This window comes from Liolophura sinensis, chromosome 7, assembly GCF_032854445.1.
Source record: "Liolophura sinensis isolate JHLJ2023 chromosome 7, CUHK_Ljap_v2, whole genome shotgun sequence".
NCBI classification, from domain to species: domain Eukaryota; kingdom Metazoa; phylum Mollusca; class Polyplacophora; order Chitonida; family Chitonidae; genus Liolophura; species Liolophura sinensis.
This window is the reverse complement of record NC_088301.1, coordinates 21,604,316-21,625,999: the sequence shown is the minus strand read 5'-3', so window position 1 is coordinate 21,625,999 and position 21,684 is coordinate 21,604,316. Positions and strand designations below refer to the sequence as shown.

The window sequence follows — 21,684 nt, the reverse complement described above, 5'->3', positions numbered from 1 at the left end:
AAGAGTATCTAAGGCCTTAGCACTCTCAGGCAAAAATAACTGGCACTTCTCCACGGAAGTTCTAGAACTACATTTCAATCTAACATAGACATTTCTTCCCAATCACAGCTATCATCAACTCGCACAGGTAATGTCTCGCTGAGGCAGACCTTAAGCCACGCTTATTATTTATGTCACGTCTGACAGATTGTCTGTCCTGCAATGATACCAGTAAACCTCTCAAAGCTGTGAAAATGTTTGCCTGTCCTGAAGTAGTGGCTGCTTTGACTAGGCCATTTGTCATCACTTTGGTAGCTGTTTCCACTGGAATGTTCCAAGATTCCATCCAATCCTAGACACTTATGCCACTGGGACTGTGGCCAAACTTTGGCCAAGAGCAGATTCCAACAGTTCTGATGAAAGCTTCAGAGAGGTATGAAGGCGCAGAGCTCATATATTTTGGCTAGACAGATAATAGTCAAATCGGCAGCCTCTTCACCTTCACTCTGCCCACAGCATTCGTGTAGTAGTCATATTCACCATTATATAAAATATAATAAATGATACATATAAAACGTCACATTAATTTATGAGATAAAAGTCAAGGTTAAACTGGAGAAACCAACAGCTACCATTAACAATTTATTCAAGTCTTATATTTAATACAATAAAGATATCTTGAGAATACATTTGAAGATATGAAGATATTTCTCAACTTTGTTCCAGTGTTCACTTTTAAGCTTGCTTTTTTTTCTCAATTTCTGAAGTACATGTAATAAGGGTTAAAATATAGCCAACCCATTTAAATGAATAATACGAAAATTAATACGCACAAACTTAAAACTGTCTTTTTATGTCACAACTAGTGAAAGAAATAAGTAAATCTACACAATATTAAGATGCTGAAAATGCATACTTTACTCCAAGCCATTTTCCAAGTTATATTTTGATTTAATTATTGTTTCTTGCCATACATACTCAAAAACTTCTTGTTTACAATAACAGCAGTGAAGAGAAAATAAATAAAATGCAAAGAAATAGTTAAAAGCTTAATCTCAATTGGCACATCGTGCAAAGTTGACTATCTTGAAGCTTCCTATACAGCTGGAGCTTCTAACCCATTACAGAAAATGTGGTAAGAGCAGCAGGGAAGAAAGTGGTTATCTCCTTCACCCAGAGACTCTAATCAGTCATCAGCTTTCAGCTAAAACTTTAAGTTGTGCCCTGTAACTGGGCACCCATCTTAAGGGCTTCTTACTTTGCCAAGATGCCCCATGACCCTGGCCCCATTAGTTTTAGAGTCTGGGCTGTCAGACAACCTATCCCTAGTCAAGGTTAACATGTCACCATGGTTAGAACATATTATTCATCCATCGTAAATCTTTTGATAAAACATCAGCTATCTTCGCTACTAAAATTTGTCTGGAAAACAAATAGATGGAGGTCAGGTCACTTTGCAAGTCAGATCAAGTTTACCTTGGAGAAACCCGCCTAAGTCAGCCCCTTGAAATTTTCACACTTTCCCTCCTTCATAAACATTCAATGAATCCTGCCCCTTGATGTTACCAGGATGTAAGTCCGCACATCAGGAAACGCCACCAGGTGAAGTTTCGCAGGCAAACACCCTTATCAAGAACCACCCAGCTCGATTCTAGTTTATGGCACTGCCACATGGCAGTCACACTCTGACAATTACTTAGACTGGTTATCTCAATCAAATTTCCTGCTTTCCACTGGACACATAAAGTAATAATAAATTCCTACTTAATCAGGGTTTTATTTGTTTGGACAAAGGCTTGGGCATGAGTGCATCTCTTCACTGGCCTGCCTTTGGATGTTTTTTTGGGCTTGCCCAGCCCAGAGCCCTCGGGGCTGGACTCCCCTCAAGGGGCACCTGCTAAGGCAACCCCTATTGCCCTGTCTGGAAAAATAACCCTTCTGAGATAAACAGGTTATCTCCAATGTACTTCACAAATGCTGACATACCCCCAACTGCTGGCATAGGCTTAGCCTGCATGTAACTGTCACCAGTGATTAGCTGGGCTTTGAAGGCATTATGCAAGGTGTTCAACTAGGCATGGGCCTATTTAATTGAGGGTAACAATAACAGGTGATGTAATGATTGACTGAGGGCACACACTATCTCATGATTCCACAATGAGGATTCAAGTCCTTTCTGCTACACTGTCTCATATTGTCTAAAAGGTGTAAAAATTGGGCAGACTGTTCAGGGTACCAGATTTCCACTTCAGCTGTCAGGGAGAATTGGGAGGAGCAACAACAGCATGGCAGATAATCAATGGGCTTCATTGTAATGACATATCTGAACTAAAACAGTCTTTGGAATTTAAAAAAAAAAAAAAAAACATATTATTAACTGCTGCACCATGTACTACATGCACGCGCTAATGACTACAGCATTATTCAGATCATGAAGCAACAGGAAGACCACAGAGTATACACACACTAAATTTTCACCATCAAAGAACATAAGCCGTTCAGCATCTAATTCCTTGTCTAGACATTTCTTATTATGAGCTTGCCAACAATCCCACAAAATATAGCATATGTAGTTCGCGTGATAATGTGGAAGAGATTACATCTTACGTCTAGCCTTACATGTACTGGTAATCACGATCAAATGTGACATTAGTCCCCACAAACAGCCACTATATATGTAAATCACATTGCCTTTGCCCTTAACAAAGAAGGTAAGAACATTTGGAAAATAATTCACACTGACCAGTTCCTGTAAAACTCAATCATGCAGTAGACTTGCTGAAGAAATCCATTAGCCCTAAAACCTATCTGGCTACATGTATATGTCAAGCACATATTTTTAGCATTGCAAATGGGTGGTTGACCTCCTGTTTCCTCATATACTAGAAAGACATAGAGAGCGAGAGAAATGTCTTTCATCACATGACTGTTACAGCACAACACCCTACAAGCCCCAGCCTCTCCCCCTCCCCAATCCTAATCCAATTTTCTCAACTAATCATCCTGTCATTTCCCCCTGCATTTGTTTCAGCAACTCAGGGAATCTTAACGCCCATCTCATGAAGTCACAGTCACTCCGCAGAATCTTTCAAATATATATCTCAACACATCAAAAAACAAACAAATGATAGGATCATGTTTTTAAAACAATGTAACTCTTAACTGTCTGTCTCAAATAAATATATAAAGTTTTAAATCTCGCTGCATAAAGATATATCTACCTAACTATCTTATGCATAAAACTGCCAACAGGCCAGTAGAATTAATTATATTTACTCAGTGTATTCCCTGATAATGACTGCAAAACTCACCATTCAGACAAACATTGCTACCTATAGCACAGTTTATCTATTTTTCAGATTTATCAAATAAACCTCAGGAGGATAGTTAAACTGAAACAACTGCTTCTCAGAATTTTGACATTGGTCTACCATGAGCATACATTCCAGTGTATATGTCAATTACTACATATCAATTGCAGTCACATCAAGTATTATTTTCATATCTTTCTAGTTGCTATATAACATTAAAACGCACACAGGTAAACTTAATTAGTCAATGGGAATTATGAGTTACTCACTGCACATTTCAACAATCCTGTCCTTCAAAGTCCATCAAAGCACAAAGATGTGTGAGATCAAACTAAGTCCTATAATCTTCTTTGGTTGCTATGCTACACCAGATGCAGCCGCAGTGCATTTTTCACTGGAGAAACACAAGTCCTCACTGGCACACTTTCTGCTATGTCTCAAGACGGCAAGAGCTCTTAGCTATTCTGGGGGTACCGTGAAGCATGCACATCTTGACACATCTGCTCCTAGAGGATGCCTGACCCCAACACTGGTCACCGTTGACTGGATCGTGGCCTCCCTGGCCTCTTTGCTATGAGTGTTTGATCGGCGGTGATAATCCGCACTAAGTACAGGCGACAAATCTGTTGTACAAGGATCAGTGCACACGGCCTATCACGGCCACAGCTTGCTCGTCTATTGTTCACCTTCAGCTGCCACAAAGCAGCGCAAATGTCCACTATTGAGCCGGAGATACCTTTTGTGGCAGAGAAGCCGTCCTGAAAGGTGCAGGCGAGTAACCAGTTAATATGACTGATCAGGATGAGGTGGACACGTACAACCTGAGGTGCCCACATTTACTGACAGACCACTACCCCAGTGATCTGTCAGTAAATATACAACCTGTCCAGGCTGAAATTGGGTCCAGATAGTCTGGGAGGGGTGTGTCGATATGGAGAGCTCTTCAGACTCCGATACCTGTATGATGAGGTGATCAAACTGGAACAAAGCCGTGTTGAGGATCCATCACGGAGCATAACATCATTGCGCAGCTGTAGACAAAACAGCGCTGGACTGACCAGCCCGCTCAATCAATACCAGTCGGGCTAAGCTCGGCATTATATGGCCATTACAATCGGGGGGAGATGATAGCCATAGCGACAGAGAGAAGGAGTGATTTCCACAGAGTTTTGGCCAGACAAACAGCTGACTTGTGTCCCATCAAGGACGTCAATACAAGAGGATGGAGAAAGCCAATTCCAGCCCCGCTTCCCTCTGTCTCAATCTCTCTCTCTCTCAGCATCCAGGACATACTTCCCCATCACTTATCTATACCCAGGACGCCCCAACCATTCCATTAGGGTAAACCAATCTATACTGATCTACACCAACAACTATCTACCCAGCTTCTTAATCAAGACTGCTGATAGTTGCCCACTGCGGAGCTGTCTACAGTGAGATGACTAGCCACTGTGTTGAGTGTCAGACAACTGTGGCCAGGAATCCCATGGTCAATTCACAGCTAGGGGAAACATATACATATATATATATACATATATATATATATATATATATATATACATATATATATATATATATATATATATATATATATATATATATATATATATATATATATATATACCAGAATATGGCCGCCAAGTCAAAACCAAAGGGCTCATTAAGTATTCAAGTTCTAGTGACAATTACATTATTCGCAGGTGAATTTTGTCCCCACCTGTTGCCTGGGTCTGTCAGGGTAAAGTAACATCTGCTTTGAAACATAACAGTGTCTTGGTGCCAGTTTCACTCTGAAACAGTGCTCAAACTAGTACATGATATTTCAATGATATTATTGATGTACATTAACAATTATTCACAATACTAATTCATCACAATTTGGCCGCATCAGTGGACATCTAATCATTTGAGTAAACAATCAGCTTCAATAATAACTAGTTGAAAGTATATAGCGGTGTATCAAAAAGTATATAAAATGAATTTCATACATTTTCTCTAGAAGTTTACTTCCAGTAAGCAGATGCATGTACACACCTGCATATCTATATACCTGCACATGTATATACAACCAGAAATGTGCACAACTTAGTAACTTATTGCCATGGCCATACTCACTGTGAGACCAGTTTATCTATTTTGCGCTGCCATTTTGCCCAGGTCATGTGCCGTAAGATGGTCATGTTATTTCTACACGCCCGCTGATTGGCTACATTGACTCAACTTGTTGACAAAAAATACGCATACACATTTCCGATTCAACAAAGTTGGTTGGTGTTGAGTGTTGCTGAACGGAGTTAAAGAATACTCAACACTGCTCAACTTATTGATTCAACTTCAAGTTAACTCTTATTGAGTTTACAAAAGTTGAGTGATGTTGGGTAGTCTGGAAGGAGCTTTAAAGAAAGCTGAAAGTTAGCTGGATGTTATATAAATGTAATTACAAATGAATAAAATCAAAGATCTACAAGGTGCATTGCTGGGACATTTACACCATTTTCTGAAGAGCTGGGAAGTCGTAGGAACCATTCGAGTTTGACATGAAGAATACACTGCTTGGCATTCAGGCATTTGGTCAACGATGCATACAAGGAAACGGTGAATCAATGCAACTATTACAGTACTGAAGAATCACAAATTCCAATGGATTTCCTGTCATTATTTGCATGTGCATGATGTCTAATGCAAAAAGATATATTAAATATCTAATGCCTAAGGTGTACAGTTCTTACCGTTGGAAGTGGAAGTCATTTAATCCATTCGTTTGGACTTCAACCAAGTAGCGAGGATTCTGCCGTGTACATCAACTTTGGCACTGAACTGACACAGCTTTGCTCAATATTTTATGCAAATTTAAACAAATCCATTAACAGGAGATCTGGAACCGAGTATCACAGGTCACAGGTAACCATCAGCTTATGCCCCTAGTCTCATCAATTAAACTCAGGTGAAAATCCAGGTGAGCTTCGAGGCAGTTGAGGTTAAACAGGTAGTCGATGCAGATACACGGCCAAAGGGTTTGTCTCCGGACTAATAAGTCTGTCAGATTCATGCCCCTGAATAAGAAGTACCTCAAGACAATAACCAAGGGGGGGTGAGGGGGCCGAAAATTGACTGGTGAGCAAGCCGCCGTTGGCGGGAGGGGGGGGGGGGTCACACCAGGGAGCCTGTCATTAAACTGAATTCATGCTGGATTTATCTGCCCAGCCACTAAGTCTGGAGTGCAAGGATCCTTATACTAACTGGACTGTCAGCAGCGAAACACTGACCAGTAACTCTGTTTGTCTGGGTAATCCGACGAGTTAAGACAGCTCACAAACCGTGCTATCCACTAACTATATGTGAGAGTGCACATCAGCACACCTGTCCAGAGATTAACACGCTATCTCATGTTAACAATATACTGCTTGCTACTGGAGACTAATATAGACCAAATTGTATCTCTTTCTTCAGGATAAGAAAAACAGGTTCTGAAAGATTCTCATAATGCCCCCCCCCCCAATCCCTCTCCCCGTTTTAACATGGTACCCTATGATTATTAATGAGAAAAAGGTCAGCTTAGAGCCTAGGCAGGATACCCTCACACTCAAAAAGTGATAAATAATCCATGCAATGTCAGGCTAAGAGAGGCATTAAAAGAAGTGGTTGTAAGACACCAAACCGTGAGAGCTTGTAAAATTGGTTGGTAAGTGGAGTCACTTACCTGAGACTAAAGAGTACATAAGCTCCGGTCATGGAAGATCAAAAAAACCTCTGGCAAAAATTCCTGGCCATCTTAGCTACAATGGTGTGCGTGTGTATACATACCTGTACCCAATTCTTCAATTGCTAACAATTTATCCATTAAAATATCCTCCTGCTCTGACATTGAAATCATTAAGAAATTTAAATGAGATATAGGTGTAATTGTTTGAGTATAACACACAAGAACGTTCGTGCTATAACTACATGTTTATAGCCACTTAAAAATTTTGGCAAATTTACAAATCCATGTTTTACCAAATGTACAACACTAACAATGCTACGTGTTTTATGTAAAACACTAACAATGCTACATACAAGTACTTTTGAAAAAAAAAAAACATTTCAACAAAAACAAGATCCATGAAAATTCTATTCAAGAACGATGTGTGGTGTTTATCTACATATTCACAGCTTCTACATGTACTTGTAATTTATATACATTTCACCTATGTTTTTAGTCCCCAAAATGAGCTCATCACTTCTATGTGTCAGATCTATGAATGAAATTGTCAAAGTCAAAAGATTAAATCCACAAAGCCTACAGGTAACCAGTGCTCCTAAGTGGTCTAAATCAGGGTAACAAGAAGGCCCATACATGTACCCGTATGATACTTAATGGCTTCTCCTATTAGGCACAGGTGAGTAGATTAACAGGTAAGTGTCAGGTAAGTGTGTTTAGCTACTGGCTAGGTAAGGTCACTGAGAAACCCCACTGACACCTGAGTGACTGGTAACGGTGCCGTCTGAGTGGAATACTGAGTGACATGTACTATACACCTGAAGACGACAAACCATAAAACAAGTTGTCAAATTACTGAAACATACAAACTACTCAACTTCTCTAGATTTTAGCCACATTCTGAAATCAGAGTGCCTCATTCCAAATTTTATCCTGTCTGTCCTATCTCTGAGATGTTAATATTGTCAGACTACAGGGTTGTCTTAAAGACACTGAAATCTCACAGACCCCCTTCCCTTTTTTACTCCCCCACATCTCCCAGCTAAACCTATGAGATTGCCACTGAGCATTAGTTGAAATGTCTGTCTATACCTTTGGCATTACAGTATTAAAGTTTATTGGTGAATCAATAAGACACCATCAGAAATACATGTACTTGATATATGCACTCACTTTACTTAGAGTTCCACTCATACTTATATAATAACACAAAGAGAGATTTGTTTCTGGAATCTTAACTGACAAATGCTAAATATTTAATTGTGACTTGGGGGGGGGGGAGGGGGGAAGTGAAAAATTCTTGGGTATGGCTTCATAAAGACCAAAAAAAAAAAAAATTTTCCTTTGATATTTAAATGATTCAAAACCATGGTTAATATATATGTACAGTATGTCCAAATGTGACATCATGCAAATAAACACATATTGATATATAGTACCAAGAAGACACCACTTCAAAAGATGTCACGCTTTTTTAAAAGTGTCAGAAAGAAACTTCCACATTAAATCAAAGAGTAAAACTCTCAAAATGGACATCAATCTTACTATCAAGAAAAGTAAATTAACATGAACAGGTAAAGAGGGATTAAAAATGCCAAAATTAAAACCCAGGTTTCAATTTAAAATTTATCATGAATACGTAAAAACAAAATGAAAGCTACAGCAAATGAATAAGGGATGGGGCAGAGGAGGGAGGTTGTAGTTCAGAAGGGCACAGGACTTACACACGTGAACTTTATCCCAGACTTCTAACAGAATTCAAGATTCCTCAGGTAAGTTATTAAGTGTCTGAGCCCTTAAGGAGATCCCTTTGGTTTCTTTTAGCCCACCAGGTGGCCTGGAGCCATGGGCAGGTAATTTACCTGAAATCTCAGGTGAGGTAAGAGGAGAAGATCTAGTCTGACACACTTACTGTCAGTGGGGGTTTGGTTGTAGTAATCCTACCCTCAGGTCATACACCCACGTTGCTGTTAACACTTTTTTTAACTTCCACTTTAGCTCTTTGAAACTTTGCACAAAAGATACTGGGATAATTAAGGTGACCCCTCTATAATCCTTAATCCAAGAGTTTCCATGTCTTTAGTTACGTCTGAGAGACAGAGGCTCCAGTGAATCTGACCAGATGCCAGCTAAGCCAGGTATACAAAATTAAACCGTCAGACAGGATAATGTTACCTGAAGCCAATCTGTATCAAAGTACAGATGGGATTCATTGAAAGCTGACCCATATGTGATGGCTCGCCTGTTTCTAGAGATCACTGTACATGTACAACTAAGCCAATACACCATAAAGGCTACCTTCTTCTTCACATCTGAGATCCTCTCACTATCATCTTCAATTTCTCTCCGATTTCCAACACTTTATTGATGTCTACTGTGACAGAAATGAAAACTGTAGTCAAACAAAATCTGTAAGCGAATCTTGCATTCACCTCACGGTTTCAAACCTATTAACTGAGTCAGGCAAGGCAACCAACTCTGACCTTCATTTATTACCTGAATTTTTTCACTGAATGGAAACCGAGTTTGATTGTGATTGTCACAAATGTGCTTTAAACGGTCAGCGATCTTGTTTTTCTAGCAACATATTCACTACAAAAAAAAGCCATGTCCCTTCATCTGCCAGGAAAAAATGCTATTTATCTACAGTCAGGCTACATCATGTAACAGTGTAACTGGATAGTCTACAACAACAATATGCCAAAATGAGTTTTGTCAGCCTTGCATTTGGTCTTGGCCTTCTGTGGTTTATGTGCTTTTTATGAGCCTTCCTTTTCTAATTAATTTTTCAGCCTACATATATACTTTCAGGCACATTTTTTATACTTCTACATGTAAATAGAATTTACAAGGGCATAAACATCTGGAATTGGCAGAAAAGAAACAGCCCATGTCAGAACTGAATATGGCTGGAGCTGTGTGGATAGGGGCAGCTCTCCTACATGCAAACATATATATACAAATATATACATAAAGCATACGCTGTATATGTATATACAGATAAGCATGGAAATACATATAATGACATAGCAAGTGCATCATGCAAATGCCTGGTGGACAATTTAAAGAATTACATAGAAATTCCAAAAACTATCAGTCAAAATAAATATTCCATCGGATGTGTCCTGACATCCAAACATTTCCTTCACTTTTGACCGAATATTCAAATGAAAGCAAGAACAACCATTTGCAAAGAAAAAAATAAACAAAAAGTTAAGGAAAACTGGATCAGTACAAAATAAGGAATTAGTAAGTTTTAGGCACAAACATCATGAAAGTCCTTAATCGTTCGCATGAGCCATTCAACTGTGGAATGCAACATGCATATATAAGTACCATTTTGTCCTATCAGGGTTCACACATATACATTTTAAAGATTTCAAATTTCCAGGTGTTTTTCAAGCCCTTTTCAGGTCCAAAGTTCACATTTTCCAGGATAATTGAAGTAAAATATTGTACATCAATTATATGCTTACTACAATATAAAATGACCTTAGCTGGTTGAACTGTCTCATCTTTCACACAGAAAGAGCAGTGGGTTACTGAATTTCAAAAATGTTAGTAAATAAACATCTCCAACAGAATGTCTTCATACTATATGTACATGTATATGTAGCACTGGCCAGGTTAATTATGTAGTCTCATTTCCCAGACCCAACTGCAAAATAACCTGCTTCTCCAGGCTTTGCAAGGCCTTGAAAAGTTACTCTCAAATTTCAGGATTTTCAGTGTTTTCATTGCCCCATATAAACCCCCTGCTCTATGAATGAGATACAAGATGGTAACAAACACCTTTAGTAAATTTGCAATCTGATACAATTTTAAGTTGTTAGTAACTTTAACAGTACAATCTTTACATGTGCAAATGTAACAGAAATTTACATGTATCACACAATTTAAGTCATGGTCTTAAAAACCTAAATACATTGTACTCACTGCCTGATATACTGTATGCATAGGAACACCTTCCTAACAACACACTATTGTCCACCTATTTAGCCTCTGCCAGACCTAATACGCCTCTGGAAACCTGTTGCCACATTTACATAGTTGGCGCGAAGGATTACTTTTATACTACCTCCGTCTGGGGATTAATTACTTCTCCTTTATGTAGCCGTTATGTTTAAAATGTAGAGAGGGGGCAAGTAAAGTTGTATACACAGCTTGGGAGACACCCTTCCAGTCCCCTCCAGCTGCCTATATACACAGGCCGCAGCAGATATAAAATATACATAAAGCTACAGATGTTATATGGCTCAAAAAAAAAAAAAACCCCAAAGTAACTGCTCCCATTGGTATACACCTGCACCAGAGATAAATGCCCTTGGATATTTAAATTAGAAAAAATGAGTATTAAAACATTTTACATTTATTCTACGAGTGCACAGCTTTAATATTAGAAATTTCCCTATATCTCCAACTGCACGTCGTGACTCTTGTATTGGGCAAAATTAAATCTTCAAACTTTTCAATCACTAAACCACTTTTTTCAGTGGAACTTATGCATTCAATTATTATGAAAATGAAAAAAACGCTGTTTGTGTCACTAAAGTAGCAAGCTTTACAAAACCATGCAAATCATTTCTCCACACACAATAGTTCTCTCAAAATGTTTCACAATACTGGTAGCAGGTGTTTGAAAATGTTGAAGAATTAGGGTACCGGCTATATGTCATATGGATTCTAGAGCAGTGCATGCAATTATAAGTGATTCTTGTGATGTCAAAAACATCGGTTTGTTTGATTTATCTGATTGGTGTTTTACACAGTACTCAAGAATATTTCACTTATAAGATGGTGGCCAGCATTATGGTGAGGGAAGATATAAACATTTGGATCAAGGCCTCTGTTCATGTGCCACAACACCGTTAATGTTGAATAAACTTGCTTTAATGATATAATAGTACACTTCTATTAATATATTTCCACAGAGATAATCGTCTGAATATCTGACACACTCACAGTCTGACTTCTGATGTAGACAGCAATATGTGATGCTCATTAAAAACTGTGATGAAGTTCCACAGTAGGACTTCTGTAAGGCATGACAATGAGTCACACGCAGGTAAAGGTAATGTGTTACACTACCATTCTACAATGATGTGTCACACATGGCGCACACTTGGCGTCACATCGTAATCTGTAATTAAACACAACAGTTGATAAGATCTTTTATACACGTACCTGTTCATCTCTAGAGGTAACTAACACTTTTTCTCATTAAATAAATCTGAACCTCTGACCCTTGCGAACAAAGCAATATAATGAGGGAGGTTGTGGCTAAAGAACATCATTCACCATTTTGTAATTAAATTATATTAATTTACAACCATAATCAGTCAAAAAGACTTTCAATTAAATTCATTTGCACGGGATATCCATCTCACAAGACAACAAAACATTTCTCGCTATTCGCTCTGCTGGCTCTGTTACAGATAGGAGACAGCAAAGAGGCAGACAACAGGCGAAGCATCTCATAAAGTGTCATTTGTATATCTAACATGACATCCATAAAAGTGACATTAATTAACCTCATCTCACATTTGACAGACCACCGAGTGAGGTGAGGTGTGAAATGTTGATAAGTCTAAGGGAAAACAACATGAAGAATAGTATTTTAGTCAAGATATATATTGAGTAATGAAACAATCATTCAATCCCCAAATTAAAGTGAACGGTGTGAGTTCAAGTCCAGCTTCCACTCCGGCCGTAAGTGGGAAGGTCTGTCATCAACCTGCAGATGGTCGTGGGTTTCCTCTGGGCTCTGCCCAGTTTCCACCCACCATAATGCTGGCCACCATCGTATAAGTGAAATATTCTTGAGTACGGCGTAAAACACCAATCAAATAAATAAATAAATAAATAAATATTAAGGTGAACATAATGTCAGCCACTAAAGCTGAATTAATTAATAAAGTAGTATTCCAGCAATGTTCTAGAAATATTTTTAAAAATTCTACACAGCTTGTCAACAAATAAATAGCAAACATTCGTCTGTACCTAGCCACTCATTTGGTGACACCATTTTGCCATGTTACAGCTATCTAGATTGACACCACAAAACCTGGGCGCTCTCCCTTACCATCGATATTAAACAATGTTACACTGAGAAAATACAAACAAAAACGCCTCATACCAAACCAAAGAGTATCAGCTCTGTTCCTAGTTCAAAGGGCCTATGTTTCTTTTAGTTTGACACTCGGTTAGGGCGATGTTCGTGGACACAAGCGTCATGTTTTAGGGGTCCTGCTCGTCCTAGTCCTGCATGGGGGTAATCATTTGGCCTAGCTGGCTGTACTGATTTCAGGGAATTTACCAAAAATAGCAAGACATTTTGATTGATAACAGTCCCCTTCATTCACATTTTGATATGAGATTTTCGTAATAAATTTGTCTTTGCTAAGGAAAATAATGCTAACCAAGCAATGACTCTCCCTAAGCGGTTTTCTTGCCAGCTCACCCCAAGAAGTTACTGCAGTATCCTGCCCAAAATGTACGCATTGTGACACGGGCAGACATTCTCAGTTTCCTGCTCATAAATGGGTGTTTCAAATGCATGTTTAACACTTAAACTACACGTAACTGCGAAATCAGATTTATTGCACTGATATCTGTCTATCCACAACAAGAAACCACACTGACAATCGAGAGCTTATAGGTTTTTGACGTGACAGCCAATTATCACGTGACGGTTTCAGCGCTTCTGATTGGCCAAGTTCATAAGGACTTCCACAGCACGGCTGCTCTGAGTGAATTGTCCGTCAGTGCCATATCCCAAATGCTGAACTTCATTTTCTCGGCTTTGAAAACTTTATAAAATTTTTTACCTATTTTTCTGTGAAGAAGAAGGAAGTTTGTCCTTTATCATTTTTTCTATGTATATATTAGTGGCAGACTTTGCATTCACGCTGCATCAAGTTCTCTAGAATTAATTATATAAATTAAACTTAAAATTTAGCAAAAATATTTATCACAAATCTTGCCAGGACAGTTTCCACAGGAGATAACTAAAAATTGAGGGTTTCTGTTTGGTTTCATCAAGATCTCAATCATATCTTTCTCTTCATTGGTCCTTCACCTGCATATCGTATCTTTGTTCACACATAAAATGTTTATCTGCATCAATAATTCAGGGGGATCCATCATCTTAATATATACACACATCATTTAAACTTCCATCAACTCAAGCTTATTATGATTGAATGAATGCATGACACTTGTTTAACATGCTTATTTTTTTCATCATGAAGTTCATCTAGCGTACCATATAAATGGATTGTAGCTAGAGAAAATTCTTCAGCGCATCCTTATACAAATTTTAACAAAATATCATCTCCTCTTCATTCAGTGCACCCTTATATAAATTTTAACAAATCTGATCTTACTTCATTTAGCACATCCTTATACAAATTTTAACAAAATTTGATCTCCTTTTTATTCGGTGCATCCTTATACAAATTTAAGCAAAATTTGATCTCCTTTTCATTCAGCGCTTCTTTATACAAATTTTAACAAAATTTGATCACCGCTTCATTTAGCACATCCTCATACAAATTTTAACAAATTTGATCTCCACTTCAATTACAAGCAGTGACACAGATCTATTTCACAAATGGAAGCTGCCACATGATCGCAGCATCTTAAACTCTATTATTCATGTGCAAGTACCGACCATGCTTCAAACAAGGAGACTGGGAAGTCTCTAGGCTGTAACTGATGTCTACAAATTGTGGCAGTTTGTTCTCTATGTAACGAGCCCCCCCAAATCCCTTTCTCTGGGAGGCCCACCATGAACAGTTGACAGAGACTAATAGTGGACATTAGGAGAAAGCGATCTGTACTGTTTGTTTGTCTCTCCTGATCTCCCACTGACCAGTGGCCAAAGTCACTTTAACCCTTTGACCCTGGAATTGGAGAGAAAAGTCATCACAAGTAGCCAAGAAACACTATTGGCACACGGTGTGATGAAGTTGTGATGGAGGTTCCAGCCACCTGTCAGCAGGAAGCCTGCTCCCTTCATTGGCACGAGCCAGCAGGGAAGCAGCCAGTTTCAGAAGCAGCCATTTAAACAGGGAGGGAGGCTGGCAGAGTAATAAGGGAGGGACAATGAGCAATCCATGCACACAACCAATTAACAGAATGGCTCTAATACAACTTCATCAAGTTAATGAGCAAACCCGACTGAAACAATCAAGAAGAGGCCCTTTGAAGGAGGAAGGATCAAAATCCCTTTTGGCCTATGAAGCATGACTGTACAATTAATGGTCAATAAAATTACCAACATTGCCAAGGGAACAATCGAAGACTCAAAAACAGTAGGAAACAAGATTTATGATCAGTTCGCAGTACATGTTAATGTCATTTTTTCAAAGATGCGTATCAGATGAGCTATGTGCTTTGTTCACAAAGGCCTGTGTTCATACCCAGAAAGCGGGGCTATTGGATTCCCGACATCGAATACTTGTTAACATAACCTATGCCACTGCATTAATGAACTTCAAAGCCGTTCACTTTGATAACACATTGGCAGAAAAACCACTTCAATGAAGGCTTCACCAAATGGTAGGTTTATGGGCTAAGATGGTTTCCTTGCTCATGGAAAAAATAAATTCACCAAAAGCTGCATCAGAAACAGATTTTCTGCAAACATGATTCATCATGATTTTGTTTCAACTAATGTTTTGGCCACCCAGAAAAAGGAAAAAGAACACTTGTGTAATTTTCGCTTCTGGCTTTTACAGGCACAAATGGTAAACTTTTTTTCCACTATATTCATGGAGATATCCTGTTTAACCATCAATTTCCATTTACTATGACGAGGTGGTAAAACGAAACTCAAATTGTTTAGGAAAAGCACTCCCTGTAGGGCATGGTACTTAAGACGGCATTGGCCCTTGGAGAACACTTTGAATGGTAAATAAGCATAGGGTGTCCAAGTTTACAGTTAGCTCTGGGCAAGAGAAGTAACTGGGCACCAAGTCCTGCCACTGGACACTTAGTGACCACAGGCCACTTGGACTGACCATTTCCCCTTACAGGAGATATGTGATATTGGTAGAGGGTGGTGAAACCCAATGATAGATAGGAATGATAAGATTGGGAACACTTCCTCCAGGCTCTCCACACCCCTTACCCCACGCCATGCCCTGACCCCAGCAGATTTATGTCCTGTTGAAGGCAGTCTTGACATCTGCCAGACCCAAGAGCCCTACCTGCCCGCAACCAGACAGGGGTCTGCACTAACCCAGACTAATATAATCTTACCCTAGACAGTACAAAGGGGACATAACCAAGTGATGAAGACTGCCTCAGCATGTTCTGTTTTATATCCAGGAAACTGAGCACCATAAATCTACTAGGCATCTTTGGTATGCAAACACTTGAAGTAATAAACTTTCTATGCATCTATGTATCAGGTGACGTGCGCACTGAAGGGGAAAACCTGTGAAAAAGCACTTACTATAGGTGCACTTGGAAACTCAACTGTCTTCAGCATTCTCATCAGGAACATAATACACACATATGATATCAAACACACATGATATATAATATTGTGAATACCGTTATCTGACAAACAATACATAGTACATATCATGAATCCTGCTGTTATCAAACACATGATACACGATACCACAAATGCTGTTATCAAACACATATAATACATGATATCACACTGTTATCAAACACACATAATACATGATATCACACACAGAATACATGACATCCTGTCATCAAACACACATAATACATGATATCATACTGTTATCAGACACACATAATACATGATATCATGAATACTTTTATCAAACACAGATAATATGAATATTGTTATCAAACATGCACGACAGATAGTATTATGAATCCTGTTATCTGACACATGATACATAATACATAATATCATGAATACTGTTATCAAAGCATAGAATACACAATATCATGAATACTGTTTATATCAAACACAAATAACATATCAAATCATGAATACTATTGTCAAACACACTAAGTACATCACATCATGAATACTGTTATCAAAGCATAGAATACATAATATCATGAATGCTGTTATCAAAGCATAGAATACACAATATCATGAATACTGTTTATATCAAACACAAATAATACATCACATCATGAATACTGTTATCAAAGCATAGAATACATAATATCATGAATGCTGTTATCAAAGCACAGAATACACAATATCATGAATATTGTTTATATCAAACACAAATAACACAACACATCATGAATACAAGTATCAAAGCACAGAATACACAATATCATAAATACTGTTTTTATCAAACACAAATAACATATCAAATCATGAATACTGTTGTCAAACACACTAAGTACATGACATCATGAACACTGTCATGGACTGGCAATACTGCAGGTATTTTTGAAAGCTGAATTATCAGAAATCAAGAAACAGTTATCGTTCATCATGAGTCATAGTGCTAACATGCTGGACTCACACACCATGCATACACGAACATCGTCAAGACAACAAGAAAAAACGATAAAAGCCAAATATAGATTCATTCTGATGGAGTTATTGTGGAATACCTGTACATGTGCATATAAAAATTGAATGGTCATGTGGGGTGGAAACTTGTGGCCTGTACATGTGTGAGAGGATCGCACATTGTACATGTGTGACAAGTTCACAGTGTGAGCTGTCACACTGGTATCCAAAGACATCTATGCCTTAAGAACCTTGGACCTCCAGGGAGCGAGGGGTGGGGGCAGATCATTTTTGTACTAAACTTGTCTGAGCCTACATGTAGAGGACAATAATGGCACCTGTAGTTAACAGATCTAAACAGTTTTGTCAGATAAACACCTGGATATACAAGAGGGTAGACTCAATAGCCAACATTCTATTACTAACAAATAATTCTAAACATAATTAACACATTGAACTTCTTTTCACTTATAATAATAATTATAATCATATAATTTCCATTAAAATGAAAATGACAGTCACATGCAGGGTTTCTTTTTGAACTAAACATCATTTTGAACACTGTAATTTCTCAGCAGTAACCGAACATAATGGATCCACTGTTAAGGGTTGTTGATAAAAGTTCCATTTTCCCACAGTGTGGATCTGTCTAGTGAAATGACCATTCTGGCCAGTTTTCCTGACCGCAGTGTCAGCCGCTCTGTTCATCACACGCTCATCATCATCATACTGTATAGGTAAGTTATTGAGAATAGCAAACTGTTGATAGATTTACCAGTCTGCCCTAAGCAGAACCATACACCACGTATTTATTAGTCCTGTCTGTTACTGGTCAGGAGTTGTCCAGCCTGAAATGACCCGGTCCAGCCCTTCACACACACAAACTCATTATTCACAGGCCAGGGGTCATTTGTCAGAAGTTAGAGTGGTCATGTCCTCAACCGACAGCCCTTGTAATTAATGAGGGAATGTCTGGGAGATAAGGCCAACAGAAGAACACCTTGGATACCTAGCCCTGGTTGTGGAGAGTGATGAAAGTCATTAAAGGTTCATTACCATCACTACTGAGCATGACCAAGTGGACATAAATTAGCAGTGTGCCATAACCGAATCTGACAATAATGTTAGAGAGTACATAGCTGCTTACAGGGATCTCAGCATCTGCAGCCTATCCATCTCAACATGCACACCTACAGAGACAGACGTGCACTGGCTTCTGTGTTCAAACTTAAATGCATACAGCAGATGAGCTGGAATTATACCTATATGTTTACAGTTGGCTACAGCTGCCGGTTTCTTGACAGAACCATTAGTGTGACCCTTTTTTTAATCTTGACTTGTTCTTTGTCAATCTTGTATCTTAACCAGTTCCACATTCAACTGGCCATTCCAGTCAACTGCATGGTTGTCTGCAGTAGTTTCTGCCTGCAGACGTCTAAGGCTGGCCAACCCTTGTGTGGTCAGACGAAGATGGTGTATAATCACTTATCACCTATCAGTCACCCCACATGCCAGGAAGCATGGATCATTGATTTGCCCTGATGTACAGGATTCCTGTCCAGATTCCATGCCTTTACATATTCCATGTTTTTACATATAGCTACTTTGGTTTCACAAACAAGTACAGTAAGTTGTAAAGCTCCTTATAAATAAGTTACAAATTTTTACAAATAACATTACAAACCCTTAAACAAAAGTTACAAACCCTTAAACAAAAGTTACAAACCTCTACCAACAAAATTACAAACCAAAAGTTGCAAACCCTTCCAGAAAATGATCTACCCTTCCAAAAATTAAAAAAAAAAACAACTTTTAAACTCAGTTACAAATTGTTACAAATAGGCTCAGAATTATTATACTATGCCCTTTTTTGTTTCACTACACTGAATTTACCTATAAATAAACGAAGTAATAAGAACCAATTTAATCTTAAAAGTTCAAATCCAATTTAAAAAATCGCATCATAGCAGAATTGTTGAAACATGTTTGTATATGTACTTAATATAATATGGATGCATAGAGAACAGTTCTGTATGCATTTACCAAAATACAAGTGCTAAAATCAACAGCCACTCAAATCCAACCATCTTATCTCAAGGACACATTCCATACCACAACCATCTGCATGTAACATGTATTTACTGTAAATCTTCAGCCTTTACCATTTAAGCACTTTTTCAGTGGGATTTATGCATACAATTGTTATGAGGATGACGCTATAAATGATTTGTTTGTACCATTAAAGATGCAAGCTTGATAAAACTGTGCAAATTATTGCTCTACACCCACAGTTCTCTCAGAATGTCTCAAAACATTGGGGTGCAGAGGCCATTGAAAAGGTTGAGGAAATAGGGTAGCTCTTGCATAATTACCATAGACATAATGGTCTACATTTTTGATATACCACAGAAAAAACCTTTTGATAGCCACCAATAAATTGTAGACAGCAAAACACAGCCACCATATGTGTCAATATTGTGAACGAGTAGTGCATTTCATGACGATAATTCATGGAGAAAAGTAGTAGTTGAGACAACTTAGTCTTATCTATATACACAGATATACACGCTAAAGCATTTGTGTTCTTTTTTATGTGGGTATGACAGATTGCCACTGCTGTACATCCCCTTCTCATACTCTCTCAGGCATTCCCACATGTTGATTGTAGCTATCTACAATAGCAGCAGTCAGCATCTGGGAACCCGCCTGTATCTGCAAATCTGTTTATTTTCATCTCAAGAAAAAGCAGCCTTCCCAGCCTGAGGGCAATCAGGGTACTGTTTGTAACTAATGTGCAATAATCCTGCCTTCTTCACATTTCAAAGGGAATCATCTGAGCTTTTAAGCATAATGCTAACACATGATTTCTACATTCCTCTCAATGCTGTAAGCGTCAGATGAATGCAACCTTAAATTACAGTGTGCCCATAAAACTGCAAGACTACCAACATGCTCATTTCAACATACATGTACTGACAGTTTGTCATAAAATCCTCCCAACCCAGTCATACACTTACAGGTACAATATAGTTAATGTTGCCTTCGAAAATTAAATGCTTACGCAGAAACACCTACAAGCAAGCCTGCATCAAAAATTTTAAAAAGTTTTTTTTTCAACAATTATGCAGTTCAACTCTGAAACAGAGCTCAACATGCCATGAACTTTGTAGTTTCCTAAAATACATCTTAGCCTGAAAAGCTCAACACTTCATATTTAAGAAAAACAAACAGTCACATAAATAATAAACTATCACCCGGTCCATTGGTTTGTTGAGTAGTGAACAATGGCTCAAAGTGTGCTGGTACTTACCACCGTTTCAATCAGATAAGCACCTGATTGTGTCCCTTTGCTAATGTCAACTCTTGCAGATAGGGTTTCCAGTGACACTGGTTGGGGTTAAGCCGGGTCCTCAGTGTGGCAGTCTGCTGCTGAGACAGGGAGGCTCAAATCCACGGAATTCCTAAGTCTGCTGACACCTGGGTTCTTGACACATTCATCCCACGGCCTATCCACTTACTTATGGGATTATCCCCTCTTCTCCAGGGTTCAACACCTCTCTAAGCCTCCTCGTCAGGGTATTTCCTGTCGAGGAATATATAAATATATCACTTGGTATTCTAGATAGCTCGCTGGTAGAGTTAGTCTGAACCTTAAGTTTTACAATCCTCCCCAGTTCGTAGCTTGGAATTAACATTAAGTTTGACAATCCTAGCTGGTTCATACAGTTAGTCAGAAAGTTAAGTTTGACACCAGTCACTAACAATACATGTTTGTTTCCAAAACCTTGGGTCTTGTACAAACAAAACAATGACAAGATTTAAGTTCAGAAACTTAATTGCATTTCAAGGCAATTTTATAGAAGTTACACAACACTGATATTTGCCCAGAACCATTTTTCTCATTCATTTACATTATTTATGAGTTCAAAAATGGAAGTCCAAAATATATGAAGTCAATCCATAGGTATCCACAATGACATTTGTCCTGGTGCATAATTCAAAACTGAAATTCTGGCACATTTTCAGTTAAACACAAGATTCACAATAACATCCTGTATCCTGGTGCATATATTGTGATGAATTCACAACAGTGTGTCTGCCACAAACTAAGTCAGTGACCAGATGCTAACAACATCTGTTCAGAACCCAACATGTCTAACAAGACCTAAACCTCTTTAACTTCCAGGTATTTTACGAGGGTTCTTCCACACATACTCAAGAGTATTATC

At 38.4% G+C, this 21,684-nt stretch overlaps 1 protein-coding gene across 1 annotated transcript in view; it reads right to left on the bottom strand.

The window, feature by feature from the left end:
* The window catches only part of LOC135471826 (inactive tyrosine-protein kinase transmembrane receptor ROR1-like), an 87,380-nt gene extending 66,394 nt beyond the window's left edge, over window positions 1-20,986 (bottom strand). The window contains exon 1 of the mRNA XM_064751195.1: window positions 20,766-20,986. The gene's annotated coding sequence lies outside the window, so the exon portion shown is untranslated. The remainder of the gene's footprint in view (window positions 1-20,765) is intronic.
* Between the last annotated feature and the right edge of the window lie 698 nt (window positions 20,987-21,684).